We start from the raw sequence: 13,271 nt of genomic DNA on the forward strand, positions 1-13,271 counted from the left end.
ATCCACCCCACTCTAATATAATACCAGCCTCCAAGCCACGATGAAGCGCTCAAAGTCGGTGCTAAGTATGTAATTATGAATTGCTCATGGGTTGTGTGTGGTGCATTGACACAGAAACTTGATAGTGGAAAATGGTTGCATGTATTTAAAATAATTATAAATATAGCATCAAAATGTTGAAAATATTATTTCCCCCTAGCTGATCATTGTCTGCAGCCGGCTCTGATCATAGTGTAATGAAACATTCAAGGAGAGCGAGAGCTCATCCGTGATGGTCAGAGAAACCTCAACCTTCTGGCCTGTTGCCCTGCGTGGCATTGACTGTGCCACAGTACCATGCTGAAGTGGGCAAGTCGATATCCACATTTATCAACACAGGATTGCTCCAGTTATTGTTATTTGTGGTGGTAGTCATTGTTTTAGAGAGAATTGTATGGGGGGGGTGCATTTTTTTTTTACAGTATAAGGGGAGGGTTATGTGAAAATATTGTTAATGTTGGGGAGGGGGCGGTGCATATTTCTTTGACACCTCCAGTTTAAATTCATGATCATCTCACATTGATGAAACAATTTGTATTGTGTCTCCTCATAGTAGTATCTGTTAAAATGCAGTATGATCACTGTTAAAGATATACAAATGAGTTAAGTGAAATTAAAATAACAGAATCATTGCATTTCTTCATTGATAGAAAAACGGAAGCATCCACACTAACATAGCAGCCTGATCTCGCGAGCTTTTACATGAATGTTCATGAGATCAGGCGGCGTGCTAGGCTACCCCTAACAAGCTTTTTCATTAATTCACCCAGATAACCTCCAATGTGCAAGTGATGATGTGTTGCCCTATTACACAGACGAAGAGCCTCTTTAATTCCTTCACTCCGATGGTTATGTGTGAGGAGGAGGAGGGTGTGTGCTGCTTCTGCTGTGGTGGCTGTTGTGCCCAGAGCGAGGGCGGAGAGGGGGGCGATGGAGGGGTAGAGAGAGGGGGGGACTGAGACAATAGTTGAAGCCGGGGCTGAATTAAATGATTTTGCTGATGATTAATAGCGGAGCGGGCCAGCGGCTCCTGCGATGTAGAGATGATAAATTGTGAGTGCGGCTCTCTGCAGCTGTGCCAGGCCTGTGTCTTAGCATGCACACACCACGCAATTTACAGCCAAGCCCCTCTCCTGCTTACTTAGGACAAACTACTCAATTTATCTAATTACATACGTGTTTGATCCCCGGCCATGGAGATGCCATGTATTGATATATTTTATATTAGCCACACAAAACAACTAATAATTATTTGCATCATTTTGGGAGGATATTATTTGGCTTTTTGCATCTGTTATTCTGTTTACTGTATTTGATCATTGCCTTCGCCTTCTTAATATGTGGTTCTTTATCTTGGCAGAGTGTTGCCTTGTGTATAAGGGGCCTATTCCTATCATTTTGGGGGAGTGTTAGGAGCTGTATGTTGAGACCCTCGCTCCCCTCTCTCTCTCTCTCTCTCTCTCTCTCTCTCTCTCTCTCTGTGTCTGTGTGAGAGAGAGTGACAGCCTTCACAGTGTCTTCACTGCCAGATATCAATCAGTCCTAGCCCCCCCCCCCCCCTCACCCAACACACACACACTTTCTCTCTCTGTAATTGATTGTTCTTTTAGAATAGAATCAGATGTAGTGAGGATTAGTCCTCAGCTGTTGTTTTTTGGATCATGTGACGGCCATCATCCATAATTAATGATTTTAATCTTTGTTTTTATATTCTTTGATTTAACCACAATATGTAGAAATTTGGCACATTTGATTGAGGACTGACAGATAAGCGATAGCTGCTGTTGCTAATTTCCCCTTGCTACAGTACATGGTTATCTGAGTGATGGTTCTATCTGCTCTCACTGGGGTGTTCATTTGGAGTGATGCAACGTGTTGATGTTTGCCGCCTACGGAGGTGGGAGGTGGACAGGGCGGGGTGTTCGCTCAGGGAGCAACAAGCCTATTGACGGATCCTAAAATAGGTAGGCAGGGGTCCCGACTTCTCCCGGGGCTCACAAAGGGGCCCAGGAGAGGGACTCAGGAGAGGATTTGGGCGTGCGGGTATGTGTGTGCGTTTGTTCGTGAGTGTGTGTGTGTGTACATTTGTCCATGCATGTGTCTCTATCTGTGTGTCAGGCTGTCTTTCAGAAAATGTATGAGGTCAAAAGTGAGAGCGCACAGGGCAGTACAGAAAGTCATTAGAGTAATCCCTAACCCAGGGGAACACACTCATTTCCTCTTCATAGAGAGACAGCTCCGTGTGTGAGATACACACAGCTAACGCTCTACATTATTACTGACTGAATAATATATACTGCCATCATAGCAGCCACTTATCTCCAGACTGTATACAGAGAGCTCAACACTCACTGCAGTTTCACCGGTCTCCAAATGTGTGCTTGTGTGTTCCAAAGAGTTTAAGAGAGTTTTGCTTCAGCTTGTCCGGTTAAGTCACGTATGTGTGTATGAGTCAGCACAGAATGTGTGTGTGTGTCATTATTGGTGTGTTCATTAGAGAATCAGGGACTGGTGACAAACCTCTCCTCTGTCACAATTTTCCCCCTCTGTGTAAGTGTTCTCGTCCTCCTCCTCTGAGGCGGAGTAGCGAGAAGGATCGGAGGACCAATGCGCAGGGTGGTAAGTGTCCATAATGTTTTTTAATAAAGACAATAGAACACTCGAACAAAACAACAAACGATGACGTGAATATACAAAACCGAAAACAATACCGTGTGGACCAAACACTCACACGGAAAACAAACACCCACAACCCAAAAGTGAAACCCAGGCTACCTAAGTATGATTGACAGCTGTCTCTGATTGAGAACCATACTAGACCAAACTCAAAAACCAACATAGAAAAACAAACATAGACTGCCTACCCAACTCACGCCCTGACCATACTAAAACAAAGATATAATAACAGAACTAAGGTCAGAACGTGACACTAGGTATTAATGTAACCATTCCTAAATCACACTGATTCCTATATCAACAGGCTAATGATTTAAATGTAGAACACCACACTGTCCTTAACTTGCTTTGGCTCTATGTGTTAGAGAGGAGAGGGGTTAGGGCTGAGACTGAGTGACATGCTCCTAGTTTGTCCTTTTTACCAAGATACATTAGTGTGTGTGTCTGTGTGTGTGATTATGAGAGAGATAGATCTTGTGTGTGTGTGTGATTATGAGAGAGATAAATCTTGTAGTGTGGGTTTGTGTTGGTCTGCGCAGGTGTTATAACTTTTCACCTCTGAACATCTTAGTTTATCTATGCGTCTGTGTGTGTGTGAAGGTGCAGAGACAGGGTGCAACCACACACAAACACACACATACACACAAGGACAGAAGGTAGAGTGAGGAGGGCAGACAGGAAACGTGGGGTTGGCGTGCTAACCTGGATTCTCTCTGGGCCAAACAGAGTCCAATGAATAATAGAACACACAGATTTTGTTTATGCTTTATTTAGACAGCTTAAGACGACCTACCTTCTAACAGGTAAAGGCCGTCAACTCTATCCTTGACAAGAACAACCCAGGACGGTAGACCTAATTTGTTTGGATAAAACAGACTCCCCAAATCAGACTTGTTATTCAATTAACCATGATACAGTAAAAATGTGCTTTACGAGCATTATTCATGTTAATTCAAATAAAACAATACTGTATTGGAAAATATTTATTTGATCCTTTCACAGACTGAATGGTGAGGCCTATCCCCTCCCTGCTAACCTTCTTATAGGGCCTGCCCAGGTCGGTAGAGGACGCTGGGAGAACACAGGAAACGGCAACATTACTCACCTCCTATCCTCTCTGAGAAGAAAAGCTTTCTCCCCCCTTCAGGGGAAAACGTGCATCAGGGATCAATTAAGATGCGCGTATTTTACTGGGAAATATTCCTCTCATTTTATCTTCTTTGGGGCAGCAGAAAGTCGAAACTTTGTGCTTCAAATAGATATTTTAGAGGGAATAGGCATGTGACTCATTAGAGAGTTGTCCTTGAGAGTGGCTGGCTGCAGGTTATGTTGATAATGAAGTGTATCTGTACTCTGAGGGGTCATTTTATACGTCTGCAAATGGAGCTAAAGCAAAGGGACTGGGACTTAAATGAATCCAACACCAGCCCCTGAGGTCAGGTGGCACAGAGGATGGCAGGACAGAGACAGAAACAGAGCGAGAGAGCAGCAGACTTCTACTTTAAAATACTTTCTCTTTTTTTTCCACCGATTGACATCTGCTTTTAATTCTAGAAAAAATCTCACTCAGAAAAAAATCTTTAACAACATTTTTTATGATTTTTAAATCAAAATAACTGATGATATGAATGTGCTAGACTACTCCGGTTGAAGTAATTCTCCCAAACGTCTGAATAATCTATACATTCTTTTGGAAGCACTTCAAGCCAAAGTAGCCTAGCACCTCCCTATTCTCATGAGTTATTGCAATTCATTTTGGAGGCTGAATGTATGCATCTGTGTATATGCTCCTGTGTGAGTCAGAAGCATAAACCAATTATTGCCAAATAAACTGTACACCAATATGAACGTAGGAAGTTATACTATTAACTCTTACCACCTGGTTCTAGAAGGTTGCATGGAATCATATTAACTAAATAAATAGCACTTCTAAATAGAAGGTCCTTGAACGAACCCATCCGCTTCTTCAGAGCAGTTAGGGGCTAGTTTGGGCTGCGTTCAGGGCATAACGTATCTGCATCTCTCTGATAAACGTTTACACGTGCAGTGATTTAGAAGCCCTGACTTTATGTCCTGCTGTGCTCTCTACATCAGCAGACTGCGTCACCGCTGTGTTCCTGGAGTTTGTCAGAGCACAGTAAAATTGAGTTATGTGGCATTTATTTGAAAACCCAATAATTTCAGATTTTCTCCACTGCAGTGTGAAGATGAAGTATTTCTTAGACTGTCATTTTTCCACCACTTCTATATGTGTGTGTACAGTTATTTTATAGCAAATGTTACCACTGCTTATTCAGCTGTTTCAATTATAGATGGTTTGTATAAAAGCATAAAAATGTAAATAAATATGAATAATGATTTGATTTTTACAGAATAAATAAATAAATATTTTTTTCATCCTCTACGATGCGGAGTGATACCACTCAGACTTTTCACACTAACTATGCACATGCACACACACATGCACACACACACACCACACCACCTCGCTGCATGTCAAACGGACATTGATCTCTTAACCAAGCAAGGTGACCTCCACTCCTCCCAGAGCTTCCATCTCTCTTTCTCTCCTCTCTATTTCATCCCCATCTCATTCCTACAATGTCTGTCTGTCTGTCTGTCTGTCTGTCTGTCTGTCTGGGCCCAGCCAATGAGGGTTTAGATTGATGCTAGGTCCAGACCCATTCAGTGAGGACTCAGAGTGATGCTAGCTCCAGACCCAGTTAGTAAGGGCTCAGAGTGATGCTAGCTCCAGACCCAGCCAGTGAGGGCTCAGAGTGATGCTAGGTCCAGACCCAGCCATTGAGGGCTCAGAATGATGCTAGGTCCAGACCCAGCAAGTGAGGGCTCAGAGTGATGCTAGGTCCAGACCCAGCCAGTGAGTGAGAGTGATGCTAGGTCCAGACCCAGCCAGTGAGGGCTCAGAGTGATGGTTGGTCCAGACCCATTCAGTGAGGGCTCAGAGTGATGCTAGGTCCAGACCCAGTCGGTGAGGGCTCAGAGTGATGCTAGCTCCAGACCCAGCCAGTGAGGGCTCAGAGTGATGCTAGGTCCAGACCCTGCCAGTGAGGGCTCAGAGTGATGCTAGGTCCAGACCCAGCCAGTGAGGGCTCAGAGTGATGCTAGGTCCAGACCCAGCCAGTGAGGGCTCAGAGTGATGCTGGGTCCAGACCCAGCCATTGAGGGCTCAGAATGATGCTAGGTCCAGACCCAGCAAGTGAGGGCTCATAGTGATGCTAGGTCCAGACCCTGCCAGTGAGTGCTCAGAGTGATGCTAGGTCCAGACCCAGCCAGTGAGGGCTCAGAGTGATGGTTGGTCCAGACCCAGCCAGTGAGGGCTCAGAGTGATGCTAGGTCCAGATCCAGTCGGTGAGGGCTCAGAGTGATGCTAGGTCCAGACCCAGCCAGTGAGGGCTCAGAGTGATGCTAGGTCCAGACCCAGTCGGTGAGGGCTCAGAGTGATGCTATGTCCAGATCCAGTCGGTTGAGGGCTCAGAGTGATGCTAGGTCCAGGGCTCAGAGTGATGCTAGGTCCAGATCCAGTCGGTGAGGGCTCAGAGTGATGCTAGGTCCAGATCCAGTCGGTGAGGGCTCAGAGTGATGCTAGGTCCAGACCCAGTCAGTGAGGGCTCAGAGTGATGGCTCAGGTCCAGACCCAGCCAGTGAGGGCTCAGAGTGATGATGCTGGTCCAGACCCAGCCAGTGAGGGCTCAGAGTGATGGTAGGTCCAGACCCCAGTGAGGTGAGGATGCTCCAGATCCAGTGATGAGGGCTAGGTCCAGACCCAGCCAATGAGGGCTCAGAGTGATGGTTGGTCTCAGACCCAGCCAGTGAGGGCTCAGAGTGATGCTAGGTCCAGATCCAGTCGGTGAGGGCTCAGAGTGATGCTAGTTCCAGACCCAGCCAGTGAGGGCTCAGAGTGATGCTAGGTCCAGACCCAGTCGGTGAGGTCTCAGAGTGATGCTAGGTCCAGATCCAGTCGGTGAGGGCTCAGAGTGATGCTAGGTCCAGATCCAGTCGGTGAGTGATGCTCAGGCTCAGAGTGATGCTAGGTCCAGACCCAGTCGGTGAGGGCTCAGAGTGATGCTAGGTCCAGACCCAGTCGGTGAGGGCTCAGAGTGATGCTAGGTCCAGACCCAGTCCAGGTGAGGGCTCAGAGTGATGCTAGGTCCAGACCCAGCCTTGAGGGCTCAGAGTGATGCTAGGTCCAGATCCAGTCGGTGAGGGCTCAGAGTGATGCTAGGTCCAGACCCAGTCGGTGAGGGCTCAGAGTGATGCTAGGTCCAGACCCAGTCGGTGAGGGCTCAGAGTGATGCTAGGTCCAGACCCAGTCGGTGAGGGCTCAGTGTGATGCTAGGTCCAGATCCAGTCGGTGAGGGCTCAGAGTGATGCTAGGTCCAGACCCAGTCGGTGAGGGCTCAGAGTGATGGTTGGTCCAGACCCAGCCAGTGAGGGCTCAGAGTGATGCTAGGTCCAGTGAGGGCTCAGAGTGATGGTTGGTCCAGACCCAGCCAGTGAGGGCTCAGAGTGATGCTAGGTCCAGACCCAGTCGGTGAGGTCTCAGAGTGATGCTAGGTCCAGATCCAGCCAGTGAGGGCTCAGAGTGATGGTTGGTCCAGACCCAGCCAGTGAGGGCTCAGAGTGATGCTAGGTCCAGATCCAGTCGGTGAGGGCTCAGAGTGATGCTAGTTCCAGACCCAGCCAATGAGGGCTCAGAGTGATGCTAGGTCCAGACCCAGTCGGTGAGGTCTCAGAGTGATGCTAGGTCCAGATCCAGTCGGTGAGGGCTCAGAGTGATGCTAGGTCCAGATCCAGTCGGTGAGGGCTCAGAGTGATGCTAGGTCCAGACCCAGTCGGTGAGGGCTCAGAGTGATGCTAGGTCCAGACCCAGTCGGTGAGGGCTCAGAGTGATGCTAGGTCCAGACCCAGTCGGTGAGGGCTCAGAGTGATGCTAGGTCCAGACCCAGCCATTGAGGGCTCAGAGTGATGCTAGGTCCAGATCCAGTCGGTGAGGGCTCAGAGTGATGCTAGGTCCAGACGCAGTCGGTGAGGGCGGTGAGGGCTCAGAGTGATGCTAGGTCCAGACCCAGTCGGTGAGGGCTCAGAGTGATGCTAGGTCCAGACCCAGTCGGTGAGGGCTCAGAGTGATGCTAGGTCCAGACCCAGTCAGTGAGGGCTCAGAGTGATGCTAGGTCCAGACTCCAGCCAGACGGTGAGGGCTCAGAGTGATGCTAGGTCCAGACCCAGTCGGTGAGGGCTCAGAGTGATGCTAGGTCCAGACCCAGTCGGTGAGGGCTCAGAGTGATGCTAGGTCCAGACCCAGTCGGTGAGGGCTCAGAGTGATGCTAGGTCCAGACCCAGTCGGTGAGGGCTCAGAGTGATGCTAGGTCCAGACCCAGCCGGTGAGGGCTCAGAGTGATGCTAGGTCCAGACCCAGTCGGTGAGGGCTCAGAGTGATGCTGAGGGCCAGACCCAGACCCAGTCCGGTGAGGGCTCAGAGTGATGCTAGGTCCAGACCCAGTCGGTGAGGGCTCAGAGTGATGCTAGGTCCAGACCCAGTCGGTGAGGGCTCAGAGTGATGCTAGGTCCAGACCCAGTCGGTGAGGGCTCAGAGTGATGCTAGGTCCAGACCCAGCCAGTGAGGGCTCAGAGTGATGCTAGGTCCAGACCCAGTCGGTGAGGGCTCAGAGTGATGCTAGGTCCAGACCCAGTCGGTGAGGGCTCAGAGTGATGCTAGGTCCAGACCCAGTCGGTGAGGGCTCAGAGTGATGCTAGGTCCAGACCCAGCCTGTGAGGCCTCAGAGTGATGCTAGGTCCAGACCCAGCCAGTGAGGGCTCAGAGTGATGCTAGGTCCAGACCCAGTCGGTGAGGGCTCAGAGTGATGCTAGGTCCAGACCCAGTCGGTGAGGGCTCAGAGTGATGCTAGGTCCAGACCCAGCCAGTGAGGGCTCAGAGTGATGCTAGGTCCAGACCCAGTCAGTGAGGGCTCAGAGTGATGCTAGGTCCAGACCCAGCCGGTTAGGGCTCAGAGTGATGCTAGGTCCAGACCCAGTCGGTGAGGGCTCAGAGTGATGCTAGGTCCAGACCCAGTTGGTGAGGGCTCAGAGTGATGCTAGGTCCAGACCCAGCCAGTGAGGGCTCAGAGTGATGCTAGGTCCAGACCCAGTCAGTGAGGGCTCAGAGTGATGCTAGCTCCAGACCCAGCCGGTGAGGGCTCAGAGTGATGCTAAGTCCAGACCCAGTCGGTGAGGGCTCAGAGTGATGCTAGGTCCAGACCCAGTCGGTGAGGGCTCAGAGTGATGGTTGGTCCAGACCCAGTCGGTGAGGGCTGGGCTGTCGACCTCTCCAATGGTACCAGAAGCCAAGTCACCATCATGAGCATTTTGGCTGTATACTACTGTATATGTTTGTGCATCTCACTTTCACATTCTCTCTGTGTGTGTGTTTGTGTAGGTGTCTGCATTAGTACACCATATGCTGTTGGGCCTTTAGATACCCAGCTGAGTTGACTGAAAACTCACCAGCTGCGTACATGAAGATTCCGGCAGAGTTTGTGTGTGTGTGTATGTGTGCACGTTGGCATGCATGTATGTGTATATGTTTGCAAATCAATGTGCAGTTAATATGATTTGTGATATTTATATGTTCATATTCAGGGTTAATAATGACTCTTTCATTACTGTTGGCTTTGTCATTTGATTTGGTCTTTCACTTCCCTCTTTGTCAGACATTTCTCTGGGTATTTCTGTCATATCGGATGAATATGTTTAGATGCCTGGAGACTGGATACACAGAGTCTATTGGAATGCAAATGTTCTTCCCTTTCCTCCACATCAAATCTTGTCTACAGTAAGCTACCGTATGGATTGTACTGCGTAGCCGAGGTGAGAACGCAACCTGCTCAATGTGAGTGAGTGTGTGTGTGTATTCATGGTGTGTGTTTTGACTGGGTCTTCTACTATCTGCATTTTCAGGTCATCCAGAAAATTCCTCCATCTGTGATCGAGAGCCTCGCCCCTCCCTGCCCTTGGCCTTGATGTCTGAGGTAAAACACATCTCTCTTTCTCTCTCTCTCTTTTTTTATTAATGTGATGTTGAAAATTATTATTGTTGACCATATAATTATTATTACCATCATTATTAATTTTAAATGTTGACACTTTTACAGTCGCAAAACCAGTGTTTTTAATGAATCAGTTTCATTTAATTAATTGTTTTTCCACTTTCCACTATCAACACATTTGAAACCTAATGCAAGTGAACGTGTATTACACTGAGCCACCCAGTCTATACTGTATGTTACCCTAACATAATGTGTGGTTCTCTGAAGGGTCCATTACAGCTGTGTAATAGTGTTTGTCAATCTTTAGTCATGAATCTGATGCCGCCACCATGTTACCTCTACAACATGTCTCTCAATACATTTCTCCATCTCATCACTTTATGATGTTCATGGAGCAGTACTCCAGCATGTTCATGTCCCATCCTCACTCTTAATGTACATCTCGGAAATATATGGGCCATGCTGGAAACATAAACCTGTCTTATGGAGACCAGAGAGAATCCTCTCTGTCTATCTGCCAGAACAACACACTTATCCAAGCTCCTGGGTTCGATGGCACTTTCTATTATATTGAACCTGTAGCAACACCCAGAGTAGGGTTTTTATACAAAAGAGATCCGACTAAAGAACATTTCTGTAGTCGTCTGTAATCGATGCACAGAGATGAAGGGAAACTGAGGCCAATGTTTATCACAAAACCAATTGTTTCTGTAATGACCTCGCTGATTGTGCCGCGCCGAAACCCATCGACTAATCTGTTAGGAGGGACACTCCGTTCAGCATGAGGCTTGAGCTGCTCTGTCTATATGGGTGCCTACTGTGACAGAGAAGACATGCTAGTGTGTGTGTGAGTGAAACTCTTTTAAGGAGTGTGTATTGACATTTTTATTTGGTGGTTTGTTCCGTGTTTACATTCAGCTGTACTGATCATATCCCGTTCCATCATAAAAGGAGTCACTAATAGCCCCTAAACCCTCCATACCCCAATATGGTACACTATACATTACAACCCCCCTCATACCTCCAACCATCTCCCCTGCAGGCAGCTGCTCCTCATGCCCCCCCAGGCAGCTCCTGTTGGAAATCCCTCTTATCCCCCTGATCCCCAGTCTGTGTCCGGGGACCAGTGACTCTACTCAGCCCTCAGTCACTGGGCTTACCCTGTCAACAGGACCAGTAACAGTACACTGCCTGGTGCTCCCCTAACTGGAACTCTACTCAGACCGAGGGAGTGATTTGTTATGACTGAGTTACAGATTGTGAACACACTGCACAAGCAGAGAAAAACACATACAATGAGTGCACAAAACATTAGGTACACCTGTTCTTTACATGATATAGACTGACCAGGTGATTTCAGGTGAAAGCTATGATCCCTTATTGATGTCACCTGTTAAATCCACTTAAATCAGTGTAGATGAAGAAGGGGAGAAGGGGAGAAGACATGAGACAATTGAGACATGGATTGGGTATATGTGCCATTCAGAAGGTGAATGGGCAAGACAAAATATTTAAGTGTCTTTGAAAAGGGTATGGCAGTAGGTGCAAGGTGCAGCGGTTTGAGTGTCTCAATTAACTGCAACATTGCTGGGTTTTTCATGCTCAACCGTTTCCCATGTTTATCAAGAATGGTCGAACACCCAAAGGACATCCGGCCAACTTGACACAACTGTGGGAAGCATTGGAGTGAAAATGGGCCAGCATCCCTGTGGAACGCTTTTGACACCCTGTGGAGTCCATGCCCCGATGAATTGAGGATGTTCTGAGGACAAAAGCGGGTACAACTCAATATTGGGAAGGTGTTCCTAATGTTTATACACTCAGTAATATATAAACATAATTTATTTGTGAAAAGTATTCAGAAATATCACTTTTCCAAAATAGCCTGAAATGGGATGGCACATTCTGTGGTCTCTATCTCTATACGCTATACTGCTAGATCGAGACATTCCATTATGGCCTTTAGTGTGTCCAGTGTTATTTCCCTTATTGTCTCTAAGTGGGGCCTGGGATCAGAAGCTGGCCTGTCTCCAGTTCCACTTTACTTCAGCAAAAAGAGAGAGAGTGAGAGAGGACAAAGGCATCAGGGGAGATAAGGACAAATCATCTTTAGATGAAGTGTTTTAAGTGCTCCTCTTCTCCTCCCATGTCACCACCGTGAATCAGGTGACCTCTGCTCACCTGCACAGGATATAAACAACGCCATGTCAGAGAACGGACTGTTGGCAAGTGGAAGTGAGGGAAAGTGGAAAACCATGAGGGTGTCCATCTTACTCGCCACCATGTGTCAAAACGTTGTACCATAACCTGACTACCTGCCAAACCTCTTACAGCTCGGCTTGGCCTAGTCCGGTCGCTGGCCGACAGTCATCTTAGTTTCTGTCTCTGCTTCGACGACGTCGGCTAGGCAGTGTCTTTGTTTTATGCAAATCCATGCATATGAGAAGGGATGGGGGGAGGAGGGGAGTGCGATGAGCAGTCTGGCCACGTAGCTCCAGGAGGACAGGCTGGGTGATGGAAACAAAGAGCCAGGGTCTGAGTGTCCTTGCCTGGGGAAAGAGAGTCCTGACTCTGGCTGGAGCGGGCCAGCCACCACCAGCCACCAAAACACAGGTGTCACCATCTGAGCCTCAGACACGACCGAGAGAGTGAAACAATAGTTAGGACAATGTATTTTATATATATACTGTATATATACTGTATATATTTATATTTTTTTTTAGGGAAAAAAAGAATGCCTTTCGTGAACTAACACTCGCACTTTCATTTGTATATTTTTATTTTATTTGTATTACTAGCTCTGACTTTGCTGCTAGCTACTTTATTGAGGAAAAATGTACTCACTATGGCTGTGATATGTGGCTGTCCCTCCTTGCTAGCTTAAGATGAAGGCACGACCTGTAATTCACTCTGGATAAGAGCGTCTGCTGAATGACTAAACTGTCAAACTGTACAAGTAATAAATACAGGAGGAATGGTGGGATAAGGGCTACTGTGTCTGTGTGAGGAGAGGGGTCATGGCTGAGACGAGTATGTCCTTTTTACCAACAGATGTTCTAGTGTGTCTGTGTGTGTGTGTGTGTGTGTGTGTGTGTGTTCAGACCTGACTGGGAGGACGGCAGGCAGGCACCTTACCCTAGTGGTGGCCCTGGCAGAGGGGGACTGGAGTTCAACACCCAGCAGGGGGAAAGAGACCCAGAATCTGCTGACAAGGACAAAGTGACAGGTGTGTGTGTGTGTCTTTCCGTGTATGTGTGTGTGTGCATGCACTCCCATGCTTATGAGTTGAGGGCTGAGGAGGATGAAGAGGCTGGCTTACGTGTCATTTAGTGTGTGTGTGTTGTCAGATGTGGGGCAGGGTCTAACGGACAGGGAGGGCCACCACCCATGGCTGTGTAACCGTTTGACAGTAAGGTGGCTTGGGTCAGACTCGCTGACTCCGTTTTAGCCACACACAGCACCCCTTTCACAAAGACAGCCATCTCACGATCA

General features: G+C 47.8%; 1 long non-coding RNA gene across 1 annotated transcript in view; it reads left to right on the forward strand.

Annotated features, from left to right (window-relative positions):
- The first annotated feature begins 9,684 nt into the window (after positions 1–9,684).
- The window catches only part of LOC135553903 (uncharacterized), a 148,491-nt gene continuing 144,904 nt past the window's right edge, over positions 9,685–13,271 (forward strand). The window contains exons 1-2 of the long non-coding RNA XR_010457639.1: positions 9,685–9,761; positions 12,831–13,005. This is a non-coding gene — a long non-coding RNA (uncharacterized LOC135553903). The remainder of the gene's footprint in view (positions 9,762–12,830; positions 13,006–13,271) is intronic.

This window comes from Oncorhynchus masou, chromosome 2 (assembly GCF_036934945.1).
Source record: "Oncorhynchus masou masou isolate Uvic2021 chromosome 2, UVic_Omas_1.1, whole genome shotgun sequence".
Lineage (NCBI taxonomy): Eukaryota > Metazoa > Chordata > Actinopteri > Salmoniformes > Salmonidae > Oncorhynchus > Oncorhynchus masou.